The sequence below is a fragment of the Octopus bimaculoides genome, chromosome 21 (genome assembly GCF_046866305.1).
Source record: "Octopus bimaculoides isolate indiv1 chromosome 21, ASM4686630v1, whole genome shotgun sequence".
Lineage (NCBI taxonomy): Eukaryota > Metazoa > Mollusca > Cephalopoda > Octopoda > Octopodidae > Octopus > Octopus bimaculoides.
The window spans coordinates 1903560-1913559 of NC_142948.1; the positions used below are offsets into that span (position 1 = coordinate 1903560).

General features: G+C 36.5%; 2 protein-coding genes across 4 annotated transcripts in view; one reads left to right on the forward strand and one right to left on the reverse strand.

Moving 5' to 3' along the window:
* LOC106879571 (glutamyl-tRNA(Gln) amidotransferase subunit A, mitochondrial) overlaps positions 1–10000 on the forward strand; it is a 329428-nt gene that overhangs the window by 152236 nt on the left and 167192 nt on the right. The window lies entirely within an intron of this gene.
* The window catches only part of LOC106879553 (metabotropic glutamate receptor 5), a 152490-nt gene that overhangs the window by 101407 nt on the left and 41083 nt on the right, over positions 1–10000 (reverse strand). The gene's annotated exons all lie outside the window — the stretch shown is intronic.

Consider the following 10000-nt stretch of genomic DNA (forward strand, 5'->3'; position numbering starts at 1 on the left):
AGCAATAATTGAAATATTTAAAAATTCTGTTGCAATATTCAAGTGATGATTATGAATGACATTCACGATGCAGTACGCCAAAGAATATTTATCCAACAGCAGGTGACTCTAGAAATGTTCTAACTGTACTCCGATAAGGTATGATAGGCCAAATTCTGGAGGACGCCTCATAAGGTGCATGAGAATCGATCATAAGTACTAGAATCACACATTAAATGAGAGAGCATGACATTACATTAAATATGGCAACATTCTCCAAGAACTAGCTATACGACACACATTACTTTTGTGTGTGTGTCTGTGTGCGTGTACATGTGTGTATGTATGTATACCGAACTTGCTGACGTATAATACGCACGCTTGCATAGGACACATTAGTTACAAGTATATATATTTTGTGAAATAAAATAGAATGCGTTTCACCATACATTTATTGGAAAATATTTTGAAGTGATTTTGTAGGTGAAAATATATGATTCTGTGCATGTGAGCATAATGCCGTGACAACATTCTAGAATACAATATAAAACCGTAAATTTATCATAGATAAACTACGTTATGCGAATACTGTAATTGTAAACTTAATCTTTTTTTCGGATCAACTGTGTGGTTGTTTAGATTTTAGTTGAGAGAATTTCTATACAGGAAATTCCGCTGAGATGCTTTGTGTAACTGAGATCAACCATCAGGATGGTGCACCGCCACTGCTATGATTTTGCTGTCATCCATTCGTAGCAAAATGGCAGATTCCTTAACCCAGTCATTAAATAATGTAACATATATAAATAGACAGATAGATACATACACACACACACACACACACACATACATACATACATACATACATACATACATACATATATGCATACATACATATATACATGTATGCTTGCATGCATACATACACACACACACACACATAGTTTACTGTTCCGTTAAGGTAAGATCAACAAAAAAGTGAGAGATAATTATCATTTAATGTAAACAGTATTAAAATATGAACCACTAATAGATCTTGCTTTGGTGACACGTGGCTGGGCAAGATTTTATGATGGGCCTTTGTGTTTCCAAGCAAATTCCAGTGCCTGAAGATTGCTCGGACACACATGTTGCCTTAATGACAAGAAACTATTGGGAGCTGCTGCCTTTATACAAGGTACATTTAAATTATACAGGCTTCATTTCCACCGAAGACCCCGTACAATCCCCTCCGCTCAGGCCACCACTATGTTACCATCGCTATGCCGTAAACCGAGCAATTAGAAATGAGAGGCAGATCTCCCGCAGGAAGCACCTTAGCATGTTGAACATTGAAAGGACACACTGGATCATTTAATCCTGGGTATACTATGCCTGGGTATATGAATATTTGGCCATGAGTATTGCGTCGTCGATCCTAGGTCAACAGGAACACGGCTGACCAGGGGCTAACTAAAAACAACAACAACAAACATGTGCCATCGTTATAACTACGTGTCATTAGAGGAACATCTACGTGGTCGCTTGGTCTGCAAAAAACAGCAGCCAATTCACTTTAAAATCAAACTTATGTTAAACTAGGAATGACATATTGAATAATGTAGTTCTATAGATACAATGGCGGAAAGTATGATGGAATGGTCGTCGATGCATTGTCTTTGGATTGATGTCTGCCAGAGCGGGACTGACCGAAGCCTGAATAACAACGCATAGAATTTACCACCAAAGCCGCACATCACTTATGCACCGCATATAACAACATACCATGCACTACCTTCACACTTCGCACACCAATAAAGTAACACACACTATACCGAGAACATACCATCTCACGCGGCACACCACGCGCCACACAGTACTATACTTAGCACAGACGCTAACACATACAATCCCACCACCACCACCACCACTACCACCACAGTATCTACTGCTATATTTAAGCAATTATTTTGCGGCCATTCTTTTTCAGCAGACGATACTAAGTTTAGAGATGTCGTCTGCCATTCGAAGATTAATTGTTCAAAGAATCTCATAAACTTCCAATGAGAAATTAACTGTGGCTCTTTTTTTCTAATAGATTTCCACGCTTTATAGAATAATTATTGTGAAGCGGCCCCTGGTGGTATAAGTGGCTAACAACGGTTGGAGGAGGGCTACGTATTATTACAGTTGCTGAACACTTCCTAATATGGTCAAAAAGACTTTTATTTAATATCTTTTCTATTTTGTTTTTTATCATATTGAAAAGGGAAAAAATCTGTCTGTGTCTTGTTTTTTAGCGTCTTTTAATGTTTCTTTATTCGCTGTTTTCGTTCGTTCATAAACACATAGGAATTTATGTATGGAATATATATAGAATACGGGAAGTTTATTGATGATTCCAAGTTTTATTGATCTCGATAATCTATTTGTAGTTGATCATTCTTTTCCTTCACTGTGTGTGTAGAATAACTTGCACGCATATATATATATATGTGTGTGTGTGTGTGTATGCATATATCTATGTATGCATACATACATTTGACGATGTGTGTATTTATATATCTATCTATCGATATATATATATGAACGTATACGTATATATGCATGTGACTATTTTGCATACGCACGCTTCTGTATAATATTTCAACGCATTTTTAAAAGAAACCGTTTTTGACGAAACTTTCGTATTTCCATTGAAATCTTCATCTCGTTTTTTTCTCTTCTTAACTCACCTACATCATGTCAACTCTTGGAACTGCGAACCTTTCATCGCTCTCTCTCTCATATTTTACTGCTCTCAAACTCTTTCACTTGCGTCTGTTGAATATGTATGTTTGTGGATGTGTGCGCATGCGTGCACGCGTGTGTGTGTGTATATATATATGTATGTGTATGTATGTATGTATGTGTGTATGTATGTATGCATGTGTGTATGTATGTATTCAAAAGTTTTGCAAAAATACGTGCTACACACGATATTTGAAGAAATGATTTTCTTAAAAGTTTTAACTATTTAAAAAGAATGTCAGAAAAACAGAATGACACGAACCTTTTGAAATTGTGGTTGCGTGTATGTATGTGTACACACACACACACACGCACACACACACACACACACACACACACACACACACATATATATATATATATATATATATATATATATATATATATATATATATATATATATATATATATGTATGTATGTATGTATATTATATTAAAATAATTAGTTATAAGGATTACAGTATCCTACCAACACCTGATGCTTTCAATGTCGTTTATCTCACTGTGAACTTTCTCTCTCTCTCTCTCTCTCTCTCTCTCTCTCTCTCTCTCTCTTATACACTAGCTCCTTCATTTCAAAAACAGTTAGATGTACGAGTGCTACAGCTGAATTTAGACCTCGATGTAGTGATCCTCATCCTGTATACATCCAGTAGAAAATATGATGCTTATCAACGTAATATAATAAAGTGTTCCTCTGAAGAATTGTCATGGTTATGCATCGAATTGCGCTATGAACAGTCACTGCAGAGAATGCAACTAACCAGAATGCCGAAATATACGTAGGGAAAAAATAGTCTAAGCTGCATCTTGTGTATATCATATTTCTCACACACACACGTCTACATCAACTTGACCAACTCTAGACAAACGAGCAGTCAATCTGTTTATATACTAACAAATTACAGTAGTTACAAAAAACTGGGGTTTCTAATTTGTCTGCCTTGAGTGTTAACTCCTTATTTTTAATATCAGGGGCCTGTCAACCAGGATCTTTTTCTACACATAACGGTGAGGAATAAGGATAGTAAAATCCAGGCAAGTAATTTTTTTAACACTCTGTAGTAACAACACTTGTTTAACTGGATTAACGTGCAGTAACCGTTGTGAACTATATAGACCAGCGATTCCTATTGTACTCCCGTTCGATTAGTGAAGCCAAAGTTCGCTTTTGAAGATTTTAGAGTATAGCATAAAAGACAAAGAAGAATGGAGAATTATGTATTTTTTACTTCATAATTTGTAATCCATATTTCTTGACTGCTCAGAGGAGGAGTAGGAGCTAGCGTTGATTTTCTAGCTCTATGTAATAATGAAGTCGGTGAATTATGGATCGATTTAAGTGCAGTATTAACACATCATTGTATTACGTAACGCTAACTCATCTGAAACGCGCGTAAGCGAATTATGGATTACAAATTATGAAGTAAAATATATATTATTCTCCATTCTTCTTTGTGTCATACACACACTTATTTGTGGGTTAACAAGCTTACCAATGGTTTCATGTAGGAGGAAATCTCTCGACAATTATCAAGCCAGCCTCATGCAAACGTTGGTACTCGTCTCCATCTTAGCGTATAGATTGATGGATAAATAGATAGATAGAGAGAGAGAGAGAGAGAGAGAGAGAGAGAGTGAGTGAGTGAGTGAAGGCGCGTGGCTTAATGATTAGGGTATGACACTAACTAATCTATCGTGGACCTTACTTGAGCCTTGTAAAATGTCAACATTTGTTAAGGGTTGCAATATTTTTCGGCTCTGAGGAGAACAGGGGAGAGAAATGTCTGCAGTCTCCAGGTGTGAGAGTTTCAGATAAATGGTTTCAAAATTTTAACCCAAGGCCAGAAATCTCGAGATAGGGGATACGTCGATTACATCTATCCCAATGATCAATTAATACTTATTTTATCTACCCCAGGAAGGGTGTAAGATAAAGTCAACGTCGTTGGAACTTGAACTCAGAACGTAGCGGCAGACGCAACGCTTCTAAGTATTTTCCCCGGCGTGCTAATGATTCTGCCAGCTTTCTACCTTATTAATGGTCGTAGATTTAGCTCAGATTTCGCCCAAGTTTATTTTACTCCACCTTCCTTGTGGGGCCGATAAAATAGTTGTTATTATTGTACTGAATGTCGCCTGCAATAATAATATCTCACCCTCCTCTAGAAAATGATGGAATTGTACCACCTTTGTAATTTAATAATTTCATTTGGATTCCAGTCGGGATCTGCTTTGTTTTTCATTCCTCGTGGGATCAATAACACAAGAGTTATTGATGCAGAGAGAATTAATTAAGACAGCTCATCCACTTTTGTGTTCCCAGTCCTGACGAGATGGTGGAACTGTGCCCAATAGTTTTGAGTTCGAATCCTGCAAGGAATTCATTTGTTTTATACTGCATGTGATGGTCGTGGTAGGGTCGATAGAACTAATGTAAGTGATGTAGTGATGCGCATTCCTCAGCTCAGATGATCGAACCCCTTGAATTATTGCTGCCTAAAATAAGAGTGGTATCGTTAACAAACCGATATTTGACAGTCATCAGACGTTGAATAGAATGAGCTCAAATTGTAAAGAAGTTTATTTCTTCTCTATCCCTCTTGTAGGGGTTGGCGAGGGTATTGATACAATAATTCTTGTATAATGTAACTGTGAGAAAACAATTTAGTCGACTCCTCCACCTCCACCAGCCTGTCGGCCACGCTTCTCTACTTCGGCTCCTTAGAATATAAAATTGGCCAAGTGCCACGGTAAAAAAATCGATAGATAACCAACACCAAGAGAGATATACTAATCAACGAAAATAAATAAATAAATAAATAAATAAACGAGGTGTTTTATTGGCCTATAAATGCCAATCAAAGAATAGCACTGTCTGGTGTTGGAACAGCAGTTTGAATTCTTCTGGCGCTGTTCTGTCCGTTAACACATTCGTTAAACCACTAAACTTGACTGGTCTTATTACAAGAGTACAAACCAACCATTACCGCAGTGTGTAATATCCAGGGGGAAAGCAAACAGAGAATTTGTGACCATGTGAAGGTTTCGTTTCGTGTATTAAAACCTCGACTGATTTTATATGTTGTGATTCAGAGATGTTGACAGTGAGACGTGTCTTTTGCAGTAGAACCAGCGCTGGATTAACCATTAAGCAAAATAGGCCCGTGCTCAGGGCACAAAGGGAAGGAGAGGCAACCACAGAAATTGTAAATGGTTTATGTCACAAAGAAATTCACTTTAAACTTGTTAAAATATTACTCGAAGTAGTTTATATCATCAGTAATATAAATTTGAAGTGTTCATGGTGTCAAGTGTTCATGGTGTCAAGTGCTCATGATGTCAAGTGTTCATGGTGTCAAGTGTTCATGGTGTCAAGTGTTCATGGTGTCAAGTGTTCATGGTGTCAAGTGTTCATGGTGTCAAGTGTTCATGGTGTCAAGTGTTCATGGTGTCAAGTGCTCATGATGTCAAGTGCTCATGATGTCAAGTGCTCATGATGTCAAGTGTTCATGGTGTCAAGTGTTCATCGTGTCAAGTGTTCATCGTGTCAAGTGTTCATCGTGTCAAGTGTTCATGGTGTCAAGTGTTCATGGTGTCAAGTGTTCATGGTGTCATACTTAAAAGAAAAGAAGTTTTTCAAAAATAAATAAAGTGGAAAGGAGTGGCTGTGTGGTAAGAAGCTTGCTTCCCAACCACATGCTTCTGGATTCATTCCCGCTGTATGGCAACTTGGGCAGGTGTCTTCTACTATAGCCACGGGCTGACCAAAGCCTTGTGAGTGGATTTGGTAGATGAAAACTGGAAGAAGCCCATCGTATGTATGTGTATATATATATATATATATATATATATATATATATATATATATATATATATATATACACATCTATGTATGTATTTGTGTGTCTGTGTTTGTCCTCCGAACATCGCTTGACAACTGATGTTGGTGTGTTTACGTCCCCATAATTTAGCGGTTCGGCAAAAGAGACCGATAGAATAAGTACTAGGCTTACAAAGAATAAGTCCTGGGGTCGATTTGTTCTACGTAAGGTGGTGCTCAAGCATGGTCGCAGTCAACTTACTGCTTTGTTTCATTTTGAAAAATACAAACTTATTTAACGGTTTACTATTGTTTATATTTTGAATTATGGAGATATATGGGAACACCAAAGTATTTAAGTGCTTAAAGCCTTTGCAGATCTTAATCCAGTTCTGAGTGAGACGTGTTATGGCCTAGGCCGAAAACAATCTAAGTTAAGACTGAACAAGCTTTAACAGAGTACATACACAATTGGCTATTCACACACAAAACTCTTTCTATCCAAAACCTATACAAATTTGAGCCATGGACTCCCTATAAAAATCGGACAAGATTCAAACACTAGTCAGAAGCAAGACACCTGCGGCATAAACCACGTCTTTCTCAATTTTTGAAAGTCAGTGTAAAATGTGAAACCGGTTAAATCTTTAAATATATTTTTTTTAAATCTATTCTCAGGATATTTTCAACTTATATATATGTGTGTGTGTGTGTGTGTGTGTGTGTGTGTGTGTGTGTGTTGAAATACATATGTATATGTGTGTGTGTATATATATGTATGTATGTATATATATATTAGAGTGGTTATTATTCAAATAATTTTGAAGCATTCATTGTAACACAAAATCTCAACAGAGATTTGGAAGCCGTAGCAACGTTGCTTTTAACGAAACATAGTGTTGCTGCTGCTTTTGTTGTTGTTGTTGTTATTATTATTATTATTATTATTATTACATTTTTCCTTTAATGAATTTTTCGACACCAAAAGGTCATTATCAAAAATTACTGTTTAACACAGACGGAGACGAGAGACAAAAGAAAACATAATTAATGAGATTCAAAAAATACCACAGAAAACATAATTAATGAGATAACAAAGAGAGGATGATTCATTGATTTAGCGACGAATTGTCGACAGTAACAAGTTGTAACAACTGATTGTCCAAAAATATCTCCAAGCTATTAAGATTTTTATTTTGAACGATTGTGTCCCAAACAAGTCGAGGCCACTGTAGCGTAAGGAATACAAAGAAGGGAAAGAAGGGGCCGAGAATATCAAAAGGGGTCGGCTAGCAGAAATAGTAAAAGACTGAATATCATAGATCAGAAGAAAATAAAAGAATGGTAATGAGTTCTAGAGAATAGCAGTTCGGAGAGAGAAGCTATTGAAATAAAAGGATTCATGGCAAACAGGAAACTCGACAGAGAAATAATGCGCCTGGGGAAGAGAAGTGGCTGACATGTTGGAAGGTTTTGACAGAATGGGCTGGACAAGAAAAGTCTTCAGTGCGATGGTCATGGAAATACTTGTTGTAAAGTAACATACTTGAGATACATTTCGACGATTCGAACATTTTTATTTCAGTCTCGGTAGGTTGTAATTGGTTATTTTTGTGTCTTTCATATTGTTACCCAACAAAGCTCAAACTGTACTTGTGGCTCCGATAGTACTGTGCGGACACTTGCAGGACACAGCAGGACACTTGCAGCCAACACAGAACCGACGCAGAACGTATAATGAAAGCGTTGGTGTACAACTACTTCAGAAAACTGCTGTTTTTCTTCAATAAAATTAAACGCAAGATCTTTGCCAGGCAGAAAGTCACCAAGTATATATAGTGACGGACAAGGCTGTCAGTGATGTAGAGCCGAATTTATAGACTATCTCCAGTTCGTAGCTTTTTATGGTGATAGTGGGGTGGATCTGTTTAGCACCTTAGCCCAGTATGTTGGTTTTCTTCGGACTAATAGTCAGGCTGAATTCCTGATAAGTTTTTGTGAGTTTGTTCGCGAGGTGCTGCATTTGCTCTTCAGAATCTACTGTCAATACTGTATCGTCCACAAACAGCATTTCTCTGACGACTACCTGATGAATCCTTGATTTCGCTTTCCGCTTTGGCAAACAAAACAGTTTTCCGTCTGATCTAGTGTGGAGATAGACACCATCAGTTGATGTTCCAAATGCGTGTTTCAGCATGACTGCGAAAGCGATATCAAACAAGCTGGAGGTAAGCAGACAGACTTGCTTCATACCGTTGCATATGAAGAAGAGCCATCAAATTGAACGACACCTTTCATGTGTGTGTGTCTGTGTCTGTGTGTGTGTATCTGTCTGTCTGTGTCTGTGTGGAAATTTGGGGGGATATATTATCCAGTCGGATACCGTGGTAGCTCTCAGTTATGTTCCAGGTTACATATATACACACACACACACACACACACACACACACACACACACATATATATATATATATATGCGTGTGTGTGTGTGTGAGGGCGTGCTATGATGTATATATTTCTCTGTATGTATATATGTGTTTGTGTATGTGTGTAGATACATGGGGTGTGGTTGTATACTGTAAAGTGCATATTTCTGCGTGTATGTATATGTATGTTTATATACACACACACACACACACACACACACACACACACACACACACACACACATATATATATATATATATATATATATATATATATATATATACATACATATATGTGTGTGTATGTATGTATGTATGTATGTATATGTGGGTATGTATATATGTGCGTGCGTGCGTTGATAAATGGGATGTGGTCGTAGACGGCAATTTTCTGAATCCTGACATGTTTTCGTGTATCATTACGAAACTTGTAAACATTCATTAACTGAATAATTAATATTATTGATAACATTTTAATGAAGATATCAAAATATTATTGCATTATAAATTATTGGTCTTCATTTAAAACCGCAGACAGTCGTCGTGATTAAGTATGGCTTGAGTTGAGGTTTTATAAACCTGATATATAGATATATATATACATATATATATATATATATATATATATATATATATATATATTTATATATATATCAATTCGTATCGATCTATGAATATTGTACACGTGTGTGCGGGGTGGAAGGACTGTGTCGGATGCTGAGCTAAGTGTATTTGTGAGGCAGTATGCATGTGTGTGTAACATTAAAAATAAGACAATGCATGTGTCATGTGCCTGTCTGCTTATCTGCTTATATACATACATACATACATACATATATATATATATATATATATATATATATATATATATATATATATATATATATATATATATATACATGGAGATAGATAGATAGATAGATAGATAGAAACTCGCATAGATAGGTAGACAGATAGGTAAGTATTTACATATATGTATATATATATGTGTGTGTGTGCGTGA